We start from the raw sequence: 17,319 nt of genomic DNA, 5'->3' as shown, positions 1-17,319 counted from the left end.
CGAAAATAAATAAATAAAAAATGCAAGTTGCTCACTTAAGTGCTCACGACAAGAAACCACATCAATCCTGTTTGCGATTTTAGACGACGAGACGTTTGCCGAGTTAAGCTTTGGTGGAACTTGTACGTTGCGATGAAAAATTATCTGAATTCGGAGTCATTAGCACATTATGTGGGCTCCTTAAAATCCACATATAGTGCGATTCTTTAGCCTGGAGCTTAAATTAAAACCCTCTTTACACTCATAATCGTACTCAAAAGGCCTGCACAGAACACGACCATACTTCATCCTGATCTCTCTTAACTCACCGTCTTCTTCCATCATCTCTCCCCTGAGAACCCTGCTGTGCTCCAAACTTGCTGTGGGCACTTTTGTACAAGGTAAACAGAGCGGTGTTGTACTACTGTACTCAGCAGTTGCCATGGCATTTGTAGCATCCAGCAGCTGAACTGAACTTAAGGTGTCTTGAGCCAAATGAACTTGGATTTACATGGTGCCTTTCATCCTATTAGTACACAGAGCTCTTTACAGTCACGCTAGCCGGGTTTACATGGAGACTTTCCTTCTCATCACGATTGAAGGTTTCAGGTCAGCTGTTTACATGTGAGGTGATCTATTGCTATCTGATGTTTACATGTGCCACTGCTTTTAATCGGCCGTTTTACAGACTACTGATTACTGCAAACATCACCTGACTGGAGTTTTCATACTAGTGACTAATCAGCATAGTAGTTGCTATTGTTTTTACACTTTTAGTATTGAAGTGACTAGGGGTGGGTATTAGCAAGCAATTCACGATACATATCACGATACGGTGCATTATCGCGATATTATGATATTGCGATATATTGCAATATTCTACATAGCTCACTGAGAAACTTTTAATGCAGCTTAAAATACAAGTTGCATATGTGCATCAGATGACAGTGGACACATTGAGTCAAAAAACAATATTAATTCAAATGATCTATTTCCAATTTATTGCATTTTTACAGAAAAAGTGGTTTCTCGCTACTTAAATGTCAAAACACAGTTCAATGTACAGTTCTTTCCTTGAATGAAAATATATGTCACTGTTTGAACACTCCACTGAACAGATGTGAAAATGAAATACCTATGTACACATACTGCGTAACTAGTCTAGTGTAGTTTGCTTCAGATCAACAGGTTTCGGCAGCTGCGTCCGCTACTACGCTAATACCTCATTGGGGTCTCGTTAGATGAGTTCGCAAGTTGGTTTTGTTCCCTGAATATCTAACAAGAGCGAAACACAGTTTGTAAACTGTGCGCTCTTTGTCCAGATTATTAGTTCCTTCTTCCATTTAAAAGCCAAGGTGCAGCTTTGAATTTTGACGGCGTTCCCATATCGATATGTTTTCCCACCCCTAAATGCAACAGCTTGATTTGGAAAGTTTGTGAGGTCATATCCACTATTCTATGGACCTCTCTTAACAGTTTGATATTTCTATTTTTTCTCTCTGAGGAGCCGCAGATCTCTTGAGGAAACGTCATTCGAACGTCGCAGCATACTTACGTCAACAGTGAGCATGCTCAGACAGAACGGAGCATGACCTCATTCCGATTCACTGTTTACATGACTTTCAATCGGTTTGGGAAAAGGAATATTCTACGCCATACTGTTTGGGTCTGTTTATTCCGATTGAGGTGTTTATATTGAGCATTTTTATTTGGTTTGGGCTTCTAAACCGAAATATTTGGCTCCATGTAAACCCAGCTAATTACACATCTACTGACAACCTGTGTTAAAACAGCCCAGTACAGAATAACGGTTTCGTTCTCTACAGCTAATTTCCCCATTCATGACTGCTGCACATACATTTGTATACAACCCATCTGTTTAAATTAAGGCACATAGTTACATAATCAAGGGTGTGTCCGTCCTAAGTTGTCTGCCTCTCTTCTGCTCACCCTTTCCCTGTTTGCTCATTAGAATTAGCCAGTTAGACACTGTCAAGGCCACCACCACTACAGTATATTCCCAACATACTGTATGTTTCAGCCACTTCTTTGCCTGCATTCATCATTCATCATGTTTTTGTGTTACTGCTCAGTCTCAGGTTGACCTTAAAATGCTTTTCTGGCATTTTCCTCACTGAGGAAGAGATGAAAGTGGGTGTAGAATGAACATTCATTGGAGAAAAAAAAGGAAAAAACATTCAAGGTAACTGTTTGGTAGTTAGGCTCTAAAAAGAATCTGAAATGTTAAAGGTAGATGGGGATAGGACGCCCCCAGGAGTCTAAACTCTGCTTTATACGACCTCTCCATAGCTTATGAGACATACTTCTGAGGAGTTTTTGGGATGACCATGGAGGTGTGGAGGAAAGTGGCTTAATAGACAGCTTGCAGACGGAGTAACAGAATGACAGTTAATTTAAACTACTGGGACGAAGGAATAATTGTCTCAGAGAAGGTGGGCAGCAGTGCATTGAGGAAAGACTGATTTTGGCAGCGTAGGAAATATAGCTGACATTCACCAGAGAGGAACAGATTGTGAGGGGAGGGGACAGATCTTCCTCACTGACCTTTCCCCAAAGTTGTATTTGTGTCGTGAAGACTGCAAATCAACAATTTGCTGGTGTATTTCATTGCCAAAGTTATTAGACCAGGGGTCCCCAAACTTTTTTCAGTGTGGGCCACATCAACTTGCTTTCTGTCAGTCTATACCAGGAAATTGTATTGGCCAGGCTAGCATACTGCCCTCCGTGGCAGGTCCTCATAGTGTCAACAAATGTTAAATTCGTTGAACACCAACAGCAGCTTGTTGCTCTTTGTTGCTTTTTATAATAATATATATAATCTCATCTCATCTTCTACTATTGCTTACCCTCAAAAGGGTCACTGGCGTTGCTGGAGCCTATCCCAGCTAATATATATATATATATATATATATATATAATGATATACTATTATTGTATATATTAAAGTGTAATTAGAATGCCAACCTTTAAATATGTATATGTGATAAGAAAATTAATTTCTTTTTAAAAGTTTGGAGGGATTGTCTGGGATCATTAAGTGAGCCACTCATATTAGTTTGGTGGGCTGGGTCTGGCCCGGGGGCCATAGTCTGGGGACACCAGTGTTAGAAGTTTAGCAGCTGTACACGGAGAATACTTCAAATGCTGTTAACAGTGCTGAGTTGCAGCCTTTCTTTATACAGGCTATGCACATCTGCAGCATACAGTATGTAGCACATGAACTGTCTGTTCTCAGCATTCAGTTTGAGAAAAAAACTATTTCATAGTTGATGAAATCATTACTTTCTACTGTGTCTTTTCATATTTTCATCACATAACAGCCAGCTTTAAAAAAATATCAGAAGTCCCAGCCCCTAAGCTAAACTGGATGTTTCCAGATATCATTATTCTGCTCGTAGACCATGCTTTAGTAATTTAAACATTTACTATCAATAATAATGTCCATTTTAATGTTACAACAGAGAAACAACTAAAAAAAAATGGAAGTGATGTATTTATTGGACTGTAGCACATATGCCAGAACTGGGTACAACTGTACCCACTCATATCTTTTGGAGATACTGCATGACTCCTGGTTCAGGCTACGAGAGGCTTCACTGCGTTTTGTCAGGAAGGTGATGCTGACAAACCAACTCTAGTGTCAGATTACAGTCATGAGGCTTAAGAGAAAGCTTTTTCATAATCTTTCTTCGAAAAAGAGGTTGCCGGGGGATTTGAAAAGTTGAAGGTTGCGAGAAACAGTGAAAAACACTCAAGGGATATTTTGATTTGTCGCAGCAGGAAAAGAACGGGAGTGATTCAAGACATTAACAATGGCTCCGTTCTGTTCAAGCGCCCCAGTAAGTCATGACAGTGTGACAGGGAGCCAGCGTAAACAATAAGAGGACTTTTCCTACTGCGACATGTCAAGGTGTCTTCTCTCCATAAGGCTTGTATTTCAACCTGGTGGAGAGTGAAACTCTTTAAAGCGTCAAATGTGGTGTGAAATTGCCACTTCTGGTTTTCTAAATGCTTTGAATGGTCTTTATTATCACTGTCAACCACACAGGTGGCTGTTGTTTTTTGTGTGTGTGTGTGTGTTTGTTTTGCAATAGAGGCTCATTCAGTAATGTTTCCAACCGAGCTGATAGTTTGTATGTCCTTCATTTTTTCTGTTCACGTGTGTTATCTGCTTCCACTTCCTTCCACTAGACCTTTAAAGATGCATCATGCTAAGCTGTTATCAACAATTACCAGCCACTAGCCAAACAGCTGCAGGAACGGATCTGCGTGGCATAAAAGAGGCTTGTTTCTAACGGAATAAGCTACTCTCCAGCTTTAAAAATGTTTTCTGAAAATGTGGATGTGCTCCGATCAGCCACAACATTAAAACCACTAACAGGAGAAGTAAATGACACTGACCGTCTTGTGAAAATGCAAAGTTCTGTTGGGTAACTGTGAATGTTACATGCCTGAAAAACATGAACACAGAATACACTAGATCTGACCAAACTGATCAAGTATCTGGGCGATGATCCACAGAGGCCCCTTCCCTCAACCCATAGGACTCAAAGCCCCCCCACCCACCCAGACACCACAGGACGTCCTCAGAAGGCGCATGTCCATTCACTGGTGAGTCACAACTGCTTTGACCTACACAATATTAGGAAGGTGGTCATAATGTTACGCTCGTTATGCTCAGCGCTCATCTCAGCTTCCCAGTATGCAAAGCTAATACTGACTGAAACTCCTGCAAGTACAATATATAAGGCCATTTTATTTAACAGTAAAATCTCACTCAGTGCGGCTCCAGTGACTACATATATTTTACAATTTCACTCCAGCTAGGAGAAATAAAAAAATCTATACCGCTAATATCAGAGATCCTATATTGATTGGGATTGTTTTGGGGGGGAGTTTTTGCATCGTAGTTTCCTTGTGCTTTCAGGGCAGAGCCTACTAAATGAATCCCTGCTGTGTTATGCGAGGGAAACAAACTCTGAAATATTAGCAAGATAATGCGAGCCGACAGATCCGGGAGAGACGTGAGCAGAGATCAGCATGAGATGGCAAAAGCAAGTCTATGAACACCTTGCGGAGTGGGTACAGCCTTCCCTGCCTGTTCAGGATAAGTGAGATCCTTGTTCCGTGTTTATAAGTTCAGACCGAATTGATCAAAGAGAAACAGGTGGAGTCTTAAATTGAAACTGGCCTTTTAATAAGCAGCGGAACAACAGCGAGGGGGAGACCGGCTTAGCAGACCTTACAAGCCTCCCAGCAGAGATGCGTTTAAGCTCTCCGTTAATTCTGTCACTGGAGTGCTCTTAGAAAAAAAGGCAAAGACGACTGATGCTGAGATCTTTTCTCTAACGCTGCCATTTTTTTCTTTTAAACTGTAAAATTACAAACGTGTGGAAATATTATAAAAAGCAGAATATAACAATACTGTTATATAAACACGGGTGAGCGCATGCCACATGGGCTACAATGTGGTAGAGGCTGTTACTGCCAATTATTCTCTGTGCTGCTCTCCTACTGTTTTCTTCTCCGGCAAAGAACTTCTGTCTGCCTCATTCCTGCGCCAGCGTTAACCAATCCAGCTGGTCAGACAGGACAAACACAGATCTCTGCAACCGGCTCGCTAACTGTACCGGTAGTTTCTCCTTCTGCTCTATTTTCTTTGCACACTAGCAGCGATAATCGCGCAAGAAAACACACGAGGATCTATTATGAGCCACATAAACGTCTGCAAAGATTCTCAGTCATCCTGATCAAAGCGTGTGTAGAAACAGGGTTAAAAACAAAGGCCGTGTTTGCCAACGCGCCGATATGAGCACCCCTGCCGCTTACGATTATGTAACAAAGGAGTTTAAGAGAATCTTCGAGGTCAATGTGTCATTGTATGCCTTCGGAGCGTCTGGCAGCACAAGCGTGCTTTCTTAGCATTTGCATGCTTTCTACACTACAGGCCAAAAGTACAAGTGTGAAGAAAGATCACATTTGTACATAAAAGATCATAGTTTCATTGGTTTAGTTTGCAACAATATATATAATATATATAATTATCAGGTATTTGAGTTTTTCTTGCAGCATGGCATTCGTTCCACAAGGGATATTTGTATGCAGACTCTCAAAAGCCCCAAAGAGTTTAAGTGAATAATGTAAACTGTGATTTGTTTTTTTGTTTTTTACTTTTCCACTGAAGTTGTGGCTCTTGCAAATCTTCTCGACCCTGAAACTAAGCCCTTCTTTTCTTTTGCTGACATTTATTCAGCAATGGTCTGGTAACAACAGAGTCTGATCATGCAGTAAATACATCCCATAATACGTAGAACTCATGCGGGTTTTTAAGAAGAGCATTGTGAACAGAAACTTTTGGCCTGTGGCGTATGTGTAAGTAATTTCCTGCCAAGCTGTGACTTCACATAATCACATAACAGTTTGCAAGTACGTAGTGTTGAGTATGTGAAGGAAACTTGGTTTCAATGGCACCGTGTCAAATGGCATCGTACATGTTGCGTAATATTACTCCCTGAATCTAAAGAAAATACAAAGGTAAAGGTACGGTACATTTGTTAGACATACACACTGTTACACTCAGTCTAGGGGTTTGGGATGTAACACACAAAAAAAGGCCCCATCTTCCCCAGGTCCCATGTAGCCTCAAGAACAATGTGTGACAAAAACGAACAAAGAGGGTTCATTTACAAGGCAGAGAAATACATAAATCACAATTCAACTTCAGGGCGAACTCAGGCCAAAATAACAAACCAAATGACGCTAACGGAAAAACAACCAAGGCCTAACCTAATAGAGGAAGAAACAAAAGACAAACTCTTACCTGCCTCAACCTCACAGAACAGGAGTTAGCAAAAATGGCAGTTCACTCCTTCTGCCCTTAAACCAGAAATCACATCCAAAAGAAACTATCAACAGCTGTGGCTGTCGCCATCTTGGAGGTTTAAATAAGTCCCTCTGGATGATTATCCAATCAGCAGGAAATTGGGCGAAACACCCGCCAATCCCGCGTCGGGTACGGCACACACCTATTTGCATACAGAGATAGGAAACCAAACTGCGAGCACACACTCTCAACACGTACACATGACTTTTGTTATACACTGAATTGTCAAAATGGTCAATGTTATTTACTTCCCCTGTCAGTGGTCATAATGTTGTGGCTGATTGGTGTATACTTCTACACATCGTATTATGTAGTTTAATCTAGAAAGGTCCTTCTGATAAGCACATTAATAAATACAATAGAATTTGTGATTTTATAAAAATAAACGTTTTTCAAAAACAAAACTTATTCTGCTTCAGTTAATACATGAAAAGTTCCAAAATCCCAAATCAACCCAAGAGCTTTTTCTCAGGGACAGTTCCTTCCCTCCTGACGAGTGTAAATGCCACTTCATCAACTCCTAAATACTTTACAGGTGTTTGTAATTAATATAACAGTGGGCCAGCTGTCGCTCAATTGGTGGAGCAGGTTGGACAATAATTGAAAAAATACGAGGTTGGTGGAGGATCGCTAACACTACAGCTCCTAATTTCGACTTGAAAAGTTCTTGTTTTTCCACTATTTTTATAACACAAAGTATAACCCCCAGTATAGTATTAAAAAAAGTTTTTATAATTACAGTGATTTATATTCACAGGATGTGTTTTTATTATAGACTTGAAAATGTCACTGTTTACTACTGGAGCCCTCTGGTCTGAACGGAGTGTACTGCTGCACAGCTGCAAATAAACTGTAGGAGGACATGAGGGCGAGAGCAGGTGGTGTTTAAATGCCTTGTATTTACACAATGAGTGCTTCAGGAGGGTGTTCGGAGGCAGAGTTCAACTCTTTTATCAGGGATTCTCAGAAAATGATTAGTCTAATATACACGTTATAGGCAGAATTAATGGTTTATTGAAGAGTTGTGGTAAATACAGTGCGTTATGATTATGCTCAGCCACACTGAGTAAAAGGCTAAACTTGATTATATTACAGACTTTGATAATTCATATTTTACAAGCCTTGATTAAATGAGAGGGCCGATTTGGTTTGATATATTTTTAAAGCTTTCTAACTTTCCTTAGGCTTTAATGCCAGAAGTCATCCAATCAAGTAACGCTTTATGTTTATTAAGCCTTAGGCAGTCATAGGTATTCTGGTTGCAGCAAAGGAGTTATTCACTTGGTGCGTTTACATGCAAAGCTTAATCGAGCTATTCTCCAAATTCTGAATGTGGTCCTTGTCCCAGTTTACATGCAACAGAGAAAATCAAATAACTGATGGGAACATGTCCTCCTCCTCCACACTAGGTGGCGATATGTGTCTTTTCAGCAGGTTAATACGGCCCCCTTTCCGGTTGACCTATTCCGTCATATAATGAACTAGAGTCTTTCATGTGGCAGACCGGCATTTCAAACAACAACCAGATGGATAATAGTTCCGCTTTTTAATCTCGTATGTAATTTGTGCGCTACTTCTGGTGCAGAAAAGATGGCGCTATCCTTCAGACGGTTCTTCTACTGGTTCTGTTTACCTTCCTCTACTGCGACCAGCTTTCTTGGATGTTTTTGTTGTCTAGTTCAAAAGTCCAATTAAGGCGTACACATGCCAGAGAAATCGCATTATCCAGGTGTCTTAATCGGATAATGAGAACTCCTGCATATAAGTTGTCCAGTTAAAGTCGGATTAAGGCGATAACTAATTTTTTTGCATGTAAATGTACTGACTGTACTGACTAAAATACTGTTATAAAACACCAAAGACTGTGTGGGGAGGAGGTCAGGTTGGATGGATGGGTCAACAGAACATCTGCTTTACAGTGGGCTTTGCGTCTTTTTGAAACCACAGTCATCATACTGTAATGTTAATTTTGTCACGTGCTTTAGTCGATGCAATTGTTTGAAGTGAAATATGGGTAGAGGTCACACTGATTTTTCCCAATTATCCATATTTTCTGTTCCTCACTACTTGCGTTGGTCCTATTATTTAAGCATAATGTTAAAATAAACCCGTAACAATCACAGCCTTTTTTCATCAAAACAATTCTATTAATTTGGGAGCCATTTGTTTGTTTGTTTGCAGCGTAGTGTGCGGCAAATTAAAATAATGCATACGCTTCAGCATTGCTTTCCTAAAAGGGTTCAGCTTGTTGAGATTGAAAGGCATTTCTAACAATGTGTAAATTGTAGACTCTCAATGGGCCGACGCCATTCAAAATGCATTTGCAGATCTTTAAATTGGACTCTAGTGGTGGGGTCGAGCCCCGAAACGGTGGGGATTGATATGCCTAAGTTTGCTTTTATGCATGCACTAAATTCATTATTTGGTTTTGCTCAAACTTTTATCAGCCACGGAAAAGCAAGAGCCAAGGAGTTCAATTATTTTAAAATAAATGATTAAAGCCAGCCGTAAGCTCTTGTTTGTTTTCCCTCTATACATAAATCATCTACACAGAACTTAAGTTTCACTCCTGTTTGCCCCCAGGTCATCCATCACTCGCTGCAGTGGCTCTGTACCCCCCCAACCCCCCATGATGCCCCGGTTTAAGAGCCACTGTATTACTCTGTGACATCGAGCTTGAATACCAAACACACACAGTGGAGGTCATTTTTTTTATTCTTTTGAAATTTGCTCTTTCTTACTTTTCCTATTGTTGCACTTTGTAAAAACCATATATATATATATATATATATATATATATATATATATATATATATTGCTCCTTACATTATTTATCAGCCTGTGATCATAACCCATGAATCATGCAGCACCCACAACGGCCACAGCATAAATTTCAAACTCGCAGAACAAACAGCTGGCCGGTAAAGATTTCCACGCTGAGGGTTTTCTGAGGTGCACAGAATTCAAGGACAACTAAAGATGTGAAAAAGCCACTGAGAGATTTTTTTAAACTGATCGTACATTTTGGCATTCTACACCGCCATGTGTCCTATGCTGCGAGGAGCCATTGGAGACCCACAATGTTTCTATTACACATGTCTATTAAATCAGTGAAGAGTGTGTATCTGTCTCGCAGGTTCTTTCACATCCAATTGTACGCCGGCCAGCCTACTCCATTAGAGGAACAGAATGTCAGAGGAGCTTGGCGTGGGCCTGGTGAGTACATCTCTGTGTGTGTGTGTGTGTGTGTTGTGTTGTGTTGCGTTGTTAAGAGTTTATCCGCGAGTCCTGTCAAAGCCCCGAGCAAACGCACACAGAAGCTCGTTTGCGGAGGGCGCTCGGCAACGAGGAGACAAGACAAACAATGCGTGAAACAGAAAAAGACGTCGTGCGGTACAACTGTTCGGCGTTCGCGCGTCTGTGGTTTCCTCGTGTTTGTGTGAATCCTCTGTGTTCTGGCCTTATTTATGCTCATTTACAATAAACAGATGAGTTTGAAAAATTCTGTTTATCTGGGTGTCGAGGGGGCGGGGGTGGAGTGGGCGGGGGGTGGAGGGGGTGGAGGGAGACGTGGGAAAGACGGAGCGAAGAGGCAGAGCAGCTCTGTGCATACAATGATCTATTTATCAATTCCCCATCCTGTTTTTCCTCCTCTCCTCCTCCTACCACCCCCCCTCGCCCCCACCTCTCTCTTGATGCCCTACTTGCTTATCATTTTCAAAGCACTTTAAATCCAACTTAACGACATTTACTTTTTTTTTTGTCTGCTGCACTGTTCCCCGCTTTCCCTCCCCGCGTTTAATTCCTGTTTCGATTGTTCATCTCCGCGGCTTCAAATGAGGTACAGTAGAGACGTTTGGCTGCCTCGGTCTCAATTCCCGTCGTTACTCCATCCAAACACGTGCAGTCGTCACTGCGTTCGTGCATATGTGTGTTCGGTTTGTTTTGGAAGGAGAGAAAGAAGGAAAGAAAGAGGGAAAGAGGACAATGCAGGGGGCTGTAATAACCGTGGAGTTGTTGTTCTCCGCACTACTGCAATGCTTTAATTAATGTCTAAATATAGCGGCTTAAATAAATGCTTACAGGCTGATATGAAGAAATACATGCCGATTTCCTGTAGGCACATTGCTTAATTAAAAATGTTATTTTGGGAATTTAAGATTATGTCAGCCTGCAAAATGGAAGCAGGGAGCGAGACGGAGCAAGGCATCTCGTCTTCAGGGTGAACTTCTGGGAGAACGTATTTAAACTTGTCAGCTCTGGACTTGTATTCAGTGATGCCTTGAGCTAAATACTCACATCAGTATGCTACCCTGCTCACAATGACAAGTCCGACATACAGGTGTTTCTGTACAGTCTTATTCAACAATGGCACAAACACTGACTCAATTCTGAAATTGTCCGTCCACCCTGAGGGGACTGTACACTGACTTCCCACTTCACTGGGTCTCGCTTTAAATCCACCCTTTGTGACTGTTATCAAGTTTGGTTTTGGTTGAAAAGAGCAGTTTGTCTTGAAGCATCACACATCTGATCCACCAGGACGAAATCAATAATAATTAGCTTAGTTAATACAGTGGAATATCTTACAGTGCATGTCTTATAGTGGTTTGTATCTTAAGTAAGGGTTATATTAATGTACATAATGTCTATATACCAATCAGGCGTAACATTATGACCACTGACAATAGAAGTGAATGACATCTATGATCATCTCGTCATAATTCAATGGTCAGATTGGAAACCTTTGGACCTGGCGTTCATGTGGATGTTATTTAGACATGTAGCACCCACCTAGACCGTGGAACCCCCATCCTCGGCAGGATGCAGCCTGACACACACACACACACACACACACAAAAACGGTTTAGGAACAACTAAAAAACAAAGGTGTTGACCTGGCCTCCAAATTCACTAGATCCCAAACTGATCAAGTATCTGTGGGATGATCCATAGAAACCCCTCCCTTCAACCCATAGGACCCAAAGACCCCCCCACTAACAACATCCTGTTTCCAGGCACCACAGGACACCCTCAGAAGACCTGTGTCCATTCATGAGTCACAACTGTGACCTACACGAGTTTAGGAAGGTGGTCATAATGTAATGGCCGATCAGCCTGCTGTCTCATAAGTCTTTTCATATATAATTTGCATGTGTATAATTTCTGTATTTTTATACAGTACTTAATGAATTGGTAAGTGTATGTGTATGAAATTCTTCCATTTACTAATAAGACTTACCCCAGAAAGACAGAAAAGAAAAAAGAAAATCAAAAGAAAAAATCTGTACAAAATCCCCCAGCAATTCTTTCAGTAGTCGTTTTAGTCTGGACCAAAGTGGTGGACCAGTCCACCAAACGTCACACTGGCACTGACATCCCTAGAGCCATGCTGCGGGCATGGCTAAAAATAAGACTGGTGTTATTTTATATGGGGCTTGTTACCTACAAACCTCTTGAAAAGACAGGAACTAACAACGTGCTTCTCTCTGAGAGGAGATGTGCTCTGAGTGCGGCTTCCTTGCCTGCGTTACCTCGAGTTTTTCCCCACAATGAAAACATTAGATACTCCTCATAAATATTGTGCGTAGTTGGATTTTTGAAAAGGGGTCAGTAGTTTTTATACGCAGCAAGTCTCAGTCGTTAGGAGGGAAGAGTGTGTTTTGAGAAGCGGCAGAATAAGACACATCTGGTGCGAGTGCGAGCGTCTTAGGGAACTGGTGCTTTGTTTCACTTTATTCGTTTAACTTGACACTGTCACACTGGCACGTTGGCTGATTTCTTGGGATAAGTGGTATTTTGATTTATCCAGTTGTTACGAGGTGCGAAATATAAAGTGGAAACACATGACAGCTACAAAATAAAGGTTTATATATGATTAGAATGAAAAACAAAAAGGCTACAGGTGAGATACTGGCCCACTAGACTTTTTCAACAACATCTCCTCAAGTGTGACTTGCTAAGATAATTAGAGACAAGACACAAACACTTGCACCGCCACTGCAAGGCTAGTAGAGATGCAGAGCGGCGTAAAACACCAAGCAGTTTTCTGTCAAGGTGTGAATCTGGTAACACACCATTTAGAATTTATTATAGGACGTTTATTTCAGTTCTTTTATTGTAAAGAAAGTCATGGAAAGTCACGACTATGGCGGCGTTCAGATCTTGCATTAGCATCTGACCATAGACTGTATATCAACATGGACAACGTGTCATCACTTCCTTGCACTGGTCAAACTGATTCACTCTTCTCTGCCTCCTCCAGTTACAAGGAAATGTTGGATTATACTTAGTTTTTCGTCATGATGTCACATCCTGTTTCTGTGGCGTCAAATGACTAACTAATGCAGGGCGTAATATGACCAGTTCCTTTGAAGTGACTAACTAAAACAAGACTTTGACACTTGAACATTTATCAACATTATATTAACTACCTAAAACGACATCGATATGAAAGTTTATCGCAAAAGTGCAATGGAAAAACTTTTTTCGCATTTCCAGCGGGTCATGTGACTAGCGACAAACTAAAACAAAATTTATCCAAAAAGAAATGACACTTGAACATGCATCAATATTATATTAACTACCCAAAACGACTGAAACCGTCCTTGGAAAAAAAAAAGTATTTGACATGTATTTTAGTGTTTTAGTTTGGTTAGTTGGTTTTAGTTCCATCCTCTAACATGGAGGGGGTGGAGCTTATAACCTGTACTGCAGCCAGTCACCAGGGGGCGCTGTACTCGCTTTGGCTTCACATTTTAGAAGCAGTTCTGCTGTCCTGTGCAATTCAATATTTAGTTACACGTTTTGTCACCGTTTTCTGCTGTTAATGCAAATAAATGCAGACGTCATTTGCGGCACAGTAAATATTATAACAACTACTGTGTCTAGTGGACAGTTACTATTGGTTCAGAACCATGACCAGCACAGTTTTGTGTGTGTGTGTGTGTGTGTGTGTGTGTGTGTGTGTGTGTTTGGTGATCGCATCAGTAATTAAGCACATGGGTACGTTATTTAAAGACAGAATCACACACAGTGTACTCATTAAAGGATGTGATGTGTTATTCTTGTTCAGACTTATTTATTAGTTGAGTTAGTTTACATCTACAGTTTTACAAAAGGCTCTCTTTACTAATGAGCATCTCTTACAGTGCGTTTTCCTTTTCATTTCATCATTTATAATTTATATGAGTTGTGTGTTTTTTTTCTGAATGAATGAGGCAAAACTCAACTGCAGCCAGAGCACCCCTGTTGAGTGGGCAGTCTTTAACGTGACCCAGGACGCACAGTGTGTTCACACTATCAAAGGAATGTGGACAGACTTCTTCTAAATGTGGTCAGAGACCGGATCTCCTAAATGCATCCTAGGTGTGTTCACATCTGGTCTCTTGCGATCGGAAGTCCACAGTTGCAAAAAAAGACCAAGACCAAATATCCATCACAAAAACACTTATGGAAACGGTAGTTTATGTGGCTGTAACAAATAACAGTAATGAAGGTAACGAAGAAACATCCAGTGCATGGGCGTGTGTCACTTGCTGCGTTTCCATTCCAAAACCTAAATATCACAATAAAAAACTGGTCATATATTTTGAAAAACCTCTGAAATATCGTGCTCATGAGGTGGTTTTTCAGACGTATATGATATGAAAGTGGAAACTCTTTCTGAGATGACGCGGGGGGGTCATGTGACCAGTTCATCTGGAGTCCATCTTCATCTCCGAGCATCCTCATGATGCTGAGGAATGAGCTGCACACACCAGGCCTTGTCGACTGTACGATCAACTGATTATTGGTTTCTGGTGTTTTCACAGGAATTGTTAACGACGAGAGAAACGCAGAATATCACCAGGCTGCTCTTTTAATGAGAGCGAAACAGGGCAAAAAAAAAAAAACAGCTGTCTGTTGTGACGAGTTGTTCTGATAACCATTTGATCTTCTCTCTTTTTATCAGGACAGGAGGGTGTTGTAGAGAGAAAGAGACGATAAATCCACGTCTCCCTCAGTTCCCGTCAGAACTGTACAGGCTACTCACAGTTGTTTTTGTATGAACAAACAGTAATCAGAGCAGGAAACCCAATGGGGGGGGGGGCAGGCAGAGAGGGTGGAATCATTACTGTGTGTGTGCTGCTACTTGCTTTTCATGAGGGGAGGAGTGGGGAGAGGGGGGGATTACACTGAAGGGATAACTCAAAGCTGATTGAGGGCTGTGGCAGCGCCCGGAGCATGTGACTGTCTCACGCTGAGATATGGTGTCATCAAGATCATAGTTTGTTTTTTCCTCTAACACCCTTCAATCACCAGGGCTCATGAAGGCTCAAATCATGCGTTCAAGTGTATATTTAGAGACGCCGCATCGCTGTGAAAACATCTCAAGTCCTCCACACTAGAGAGGGAAAATTCAGAGTTTGAACTAAATTAAATCATTTCTGTAGAAACCGTGTATTAGTTCACACCAGGAGAGTCTCTGTGCTGGTCATTTCACCTGCCATCAAATCTATATCTGGGGGAAACGCGTGCTAATGCAGTTTTAAGTTGTTATTATCAAGAGGCGAATTTGTAAGACTCATCACATCAGTCTGGCTCTGGCTGTGACTGCACTCTCTTGAGGTGAACCGAAGAAGGTCTGACACCTCACCACACATTAAAGATGTGTAAAAAAGAAAAAAGAACAACGCACAGATAAAACTAAAGGAGACAGCCAGGCTCTCTGTTACACACTGGTACCAATCTTTATGCCAAACTAAGATAATTGTCTCCAGCTAACCTTTTTTCTTATTAGACAGTTTGAAAATTTACCTACACACGTAGAAGGGATTTGAGACGGTGACCCCAAAGATGTTTCTCCAATCACTTGTCTCGAGGCTCACCAACATACAGTCTTAACTGTCCCTCAGAAAATACATTAAAATAAGCATACATCATGCTGGGAATGAGTCTTGCCATAAAGGAGTGTAATTGCTATGGGTTGGGGGGCGTCTGGTCTGGTCTAGGTGGGTGCTACATGTCTAAGTAACATCCACATGAACGCCAGGTTCAAAAGTTTTCCAGCAGAACGTTGAATAGTCACAAGATGGTAAAAGTTATTTACTCCACCTGTCAATGGTTTTAATGTTGTGGCTGATCGGTGTAACTAATGGGTTTTTAAATAATACTGTTTGGCCAAATGATACAGCCCCACCAGCACCAGTGTCTGCAAACATTTGCTCCTTCAGGGCCGACAAATTTAAGAATTAGTTTTCTGTTTTAAGAGACTTTGACAGGATCGTTCAGGATTGTTCAGCTTTGCCCTCCAAAGTTGCAAAGTGCGTTAACGAATCACTGACGAAGTGTGTTTGGAACTGGGTAAGTCATTACTGTACTATTTGGTAGAGCTGCTCACATCAGAACCCTGATGACCAAGCAGAACAAAACGAAAGGGAAAATCGTCGTGAACAGTCACATCACTCGATTCAGTTCTTACGAGGTGTGTTTTTGTTCTTAAGACCCCCAAACATAAGCTTGATCGGTCTTTTTCCTTTATCCTGCACTTCATGTGCACCATCTTTCTCTGGAATCTCTCAACATACGCCACAGTTCACAAAGACTTAACGCACATACTATATATATATATATGTGTACATATATATATTAACGGAAATCTTTGCCACCAACAGCCTTTTAAACAACTCCTCTGGGTTTAGCCGACATTTAACAAACTCCAGCGCACAATTTATCTCCCCTGGAGGCTTACCAGGCTCTGAAACTCATACATAATCAATGTCAATAAAAATGTGACTGGATGGCTCTTTAAATAAGGTCCTTTAAGGGTGAGAGGAGCGACGTTCTCCTCGTCTCCGCCCGTGAGGTTGGAACAACCCGAAGGAGAAGGCTGAAACGCTGAGGCGCCACAGTTTATTTATGGTGTTGTGTGTATTTGCGCGACGCATGGGAAGGTGTCCGCGGTGTGAGCTACTGCAGCTATAAGGTCTTTTCTCTTTTTGGAGAGAGCAAGAAGGGGGGGAGAAAAATAGAGAGAGGGGAGCGGGGTGACAGAGGGAGAGGTTGGTGTGTTTTCAGCTGATCCACTTCCTCCCTGATGTTGGCTCTCATTTGTCTTGGCTAGAAACTGAGCACAAGGCTGGAATACTGATGACTGCTATCCGCATCTCTCCCTCTCCTCATCCTCCTCTCTTCTACCTCTCTCATCTTCACCCCCCCCATTTATCCTCTCTACACATACTCTACATTCTGTCTGCTCAACTGATTTCCTGCCTCCCGTCTTTCCCCCGTTTTTTATTTATTTATTTTTTTACCCTCCTCGTCTCAGCTCCCTCCCGATGCAGCTGCACTTCGTCGACCCAAATTTCCCTCCTACCCCTCTACATACCCCCCCTCCCTCCTTCTCTCCATCACTCCAATCTGACCTCGCTCTCCCTCTCCCGCTGCTCAGTCTA

General features: G+C 41.5%; 1 protein-coding gene across 2 annotated transcripts in view; it reads left to right on the top strand.

Moving 5' to 3' along the window:
- LOC125004466 (protein ELFN1-like) overlaps positions 1–17,319 on the top strand; it is a 129,681-nt gene that overhangs the window by 50,679 nt on the left and 61,683 nt on the right. For both annotated transcript variants that reach the window (XM_047579087.1, XM_047579086.1), the window contains exon 2: positions 10,020–10,099. The gene's annotated coding sequence lies outside the window, so the exon portion shown is untranslated. The remainder of the gene's footprint in view (positions 1–10,019; positions 10,100–17,319) is intronic.

Source organism: Mugil cephalus, chromosome 2 (assembly GCF_022458985.1).
Source record: "Mugil cephalus isolate CIBA_MC_2020 chromosome 2, CIBA_Mcephalus_1.1, whole genome shotgun sequence".
Lineage (NCBI taxonomy): Eukaryota > Metazoa > Chordata > Actinopteri > Mugiliformes > Mugilidae > Mugil > Mugil cephalus.
Note: the sequence above shows the minus strand (reverse complement) of the source record. Positions and strands in the feature narration are given on the sequence as shown.